This window comes from Haematobia irritans, chromosome 2 (assembly GCF_050003625.1).
Source record: "Haematobia irritans isolate KBUSLIRL chromosome 2, ASM5000362v1, whole genome shotgun sequence".
Taxonomy (NCBI): domain Eukaryota; kingdom Metazoa; phylum Arthropoda; class Insecta; order Diptera; family Muscidae; genus Haematobia; species Haematobia irritans.
Window position 1 is genome coordinate 57,025,401 of NC_134398.1, and position 3,855 is coordinate 57,029,255.

At 30.9% G+C, this 3,855-nt stretch overlaps 1 long non-coding RNA gene across 1 annotated transcript; it reads right to left on the bottom strand.

Moving 5' to 3' along the window:
- Window positions 1-464: 464 nt before the first annotated feature.
- LOC142226239 (uncharacterized) lies at window positions 465-904 on the bottom strand. Its single transcript, XR_012719638.1, has 3 exons — window positions 850-904; window positions 678-727; window positions 465-505 (listed from the first exon to the last, which is right to left on the bottom strand). It is a non-coding gene; the product is annotated as an uncharacterized LOC142226239 (long non-coding RNA).
- Between the last annotated feature and the right edge of the window lie 2,951 nt (window positions 905-3,855).

The following is a 3,855-nucleotide window of genomic DNA, read 5'->3' on the forward strand; positions in this document are numbered from 1 at the left end:
AAATATAATTTTAATTCTTCATTTTAGCTTGTAACTTACCATATTTGGGGGCATTTTATCAAATGGAGTAAGGAATTCAACTTTTCTTCGGAAAACGTATCTCATAAAATTGGTACCTGAAACAATTAGGAAATAATGAAGTATTCTATATAAACTCATAAAACTGTGTTGTTATCGATGTGAAGGATATAATAAAATAAATATTCTAGTTGAAAGAAAGCCAGAGTTTTAATATAAAACTTACCAATTCTCTATTAAATTGTACGCTGAGGGGAAATATAAAAAGTTGTCCAAATTTATTTGGGCTATTCTGAAATTAAATATTTATTTTTTACATTAAATAAAATTATTAAATAGGTTTCCAAAAAATCGAATGAAAAAAATAATATTATGCATAAAAAACACAACTATTCTGGTTAAAAGAAAGTTAAAGAATCCTTACCAATTCACTATTAAATTACAAGCAAAGGAGTACCAACATTTTTTCAAATTTTAAGGGGTTATTCTGAAATTAAATATTTGTTTTTTTACATTGAAATATTACATTGGTTTCCAAAAAAATTGATTAAAGAAATACTAAAATAAGGTATTAAAAACCTATAATTTTGATGATAAAAAGGTCATAAAAACGTAAACATTCTAGTTGAAAGAAAGCCAAATTTTAAAAGAAAACTTACCAATTCTCTATTTTCGAACCCATCTGGAATTGCTCTGAAATTAAATATTGCTTTTACAACAAAGAAAAACATTAAACTGGTTTCCAAAAAAAAAATAATTAACAAATAATAATATACATACAAAATATTATTTTTAAAAGAAAGCCATATTAAAAAAAAAAACATTACTTACCAATTTATGGCTAAACTATACGCTGAGATATAACAAAAATTGTCCAAATTCATCTGGAATTGAATATTAATTTTTTACTTTGAATAATAAAAATTTCAATACACTTTCAATTTCAACAAATTTTCCAAAATATTTTTAATAACTTTTCTCGAAACTACCGATAAAATATTAATAACTTTCATTTAAAATGTTTAATAAACAAACACCAATATATGTCTCAAAATTCCAAAATATTCCATGCCTTTATATTCCCTTGTTGCATATTAAAAGATGCAACAGCCCACGCCAACGCCAACTATACAACTGAAGCATGCCAAACAAAACCAAGCAAAGCCAAAACATTCCTACAACAACAAAAACACATGTGCCTTTATTGAAAACAACACCTCATCCAGCCAATAAACCATCCAAGAATAACAAACACACACACAAACCACTAAATGAACCAAAATAAAAACAACCCCACGCTCATGTATACACAACAAAACTCAAGTAACATCATCTTTACATTAATCACATTCCACTATGCCGATAAAGATCTCTGTACTATGCATTAGTTCATCGCATCTGCTGACAATTTACTCTGAGAATAATATTCGTAAAGGCACACCAGTTTATGAACGATGAAACGTTTAACTTAAAATTTGCAAAATTTTCATGAAATGTTATCTACCATTTTTGACGAAAATGTCTATAAATTTAATTATATGTGAACTAAAAATATTTCATTGGGTAATTTGTTACCAACAATTATTAACTATAGGAATTGTCAGTAAGAAATTGCTATCCACTTTCAAGTTCATTTTTCGTAAAAAAATATTTTCTCATACAAAAAAATCTTATAGTAAATTGTACTTATTATTTAGAAAATACTTTACATTTCACAAGTAGTTTTATAGCATAACAAACGAATTTTTAACTACCAGTTAAGAAATTTTTTAAGGAAATTTCCATCGTATTTTGTAGGCCATGAACTAAACGATTGCTACTTAGAATTTGTAAAATTTCCTTTCGAGTAGTTAATTTTCGTTGAAGATACGAAAAATGAACTAAAATTCTGGAAAATTCTTGTAATAAATTATTGTAAAAATCTTCTTAAATTTACGAGACACTTTTTTTTCTGTGCATATATGTCTTTCGTCCGAGTTGAACTTATATGGCTTCAAAAGCCAGATTTTTGCCCTGAGTGGCTTCAAATTTAGCATAAGGAGTACGTTTAATAGTATCGTTAAGTGTTCCAAATTTGGTTGAAAATTATTCTCTCTTACGTTTTTTGCTGTGAAAGCAGGATTATTATTCTAACTATGCATGTCAAATTTGGTCAAAATCGGTTCATATTTAGATATAGCTCCCATTTATACGTACGCCAGAGTAGGGGAAATATGGTAGAATGTTTCATATTTTAGACCCATTTTCAATGGGAGTTTAATCAAATTGACTCGATAGTTTCCAAATACCAACATTTTACATAAAATTCTGTGATGGTTTCCCCATATCGTAGTCATATTCTACACTGTAATGCCAAACTTTCCACAGAATGGTCGAATTTTAAATAAAGCTCCGACTTGTGGAAATATCGCCCGAATTGGCCAAATAATATATCACAACCCACATATCTTGGCGATATTTAACCAATATCCTTGTAAAATCGACACTTCTGAGTAGCAAAAATTGTAAATATTATTCAAATTGTCCTATATCTCGAATACATATGTATCGCACGATAAATCATAAATGCTCTTTTGTACAATTGCATCAAAATTGCTCTAGCTTTATATTTCCCATATTATTTATACCCTCCACCATAGGATGGGGGGTATATTAACTTTGTCATTCCGTTTGTAACACATTGAAATATTGCTCTAAGACCCCATAAAGTATATATATTCTGGGTCGTGGTGAAATTCTCAGTCGATCTGAGTATGTCCGTCCGTCCGTCCGTATGTTGAAATCACGCTAACTTCCGAACGAAACAAGCTATCGACTTGAAACTTGGCACAAATAGTTGTTATTGATGTAGGTCGGATGGTATTGCAAATGGGCCATATCGGTCCACTTTTACGTATAGCCCCCATATAAACGGACCCCCAAATTTTGCTTGCGAGGCCTCTAAGAGAAGCAAATTACATCCGATCCGGCTGAAATTTGGTACAAGGTGTTAGTATACGGTCTTTATTAACCATGCAAAAATTGGTCCACATCGGTCCATAATTATATATAGACCCCATATAAACCGATCCCCCGATTTGGCTTTCGGAGCCTCTAAGAGAAACAAATTCCATGCGATCCGGCTGAAATTTGGTACATGGTGTTAGTATACGGTCTTTATCAACCATGCAAAAATTGGTCCACATCGGTCCATAATTATATATAGACCCCATATAAACCGATCCCCCGATTTGGCTTGCGAAGCCTCTAAGAGAAGAAAATTTCATCCGATTCGGTTGAAATTTGGTACATGATGTTAGTACATGATATTTAACAACCATGCCAAAAGTGGTCCATATCAGACCATAATCATATATAGCCCCCATATAAACCGATCCCGTGCAAAAGTACATTTTGATTCGTAATTATTTGTAGACTTACGTATACATACTTTTTTTTTGTCTAATATATACCACGTATGGACTAACTCACAATTTAGAAAACGATGTTAAGAAGTTTTAAGATACCACAACCCAATTAATTCGATTGTGGATGACAGTCTTTCGCAGAAGTTTCTACGCAATCCATGGTGGAGGGCACATAAGATTCGGCCTGGCCGAACTTACGGCCGTATATACTTGTTTTTTTACTAACATTGTGTTTCGTCCCAAGGTATTGGCCAATTTAATTCTAGCGATTTTGTAGAAGTACAAAAAATTGTCTCCAAATCGTTTCAGATATAAATATTTGTATAATGGAATATATACCTTAAGATATAAATATTTATACATGGGAATATAAACATTCATAATAAATCCCAAAAAATTGGAAGGAGTTGAGATGGTTACACAAATTTTG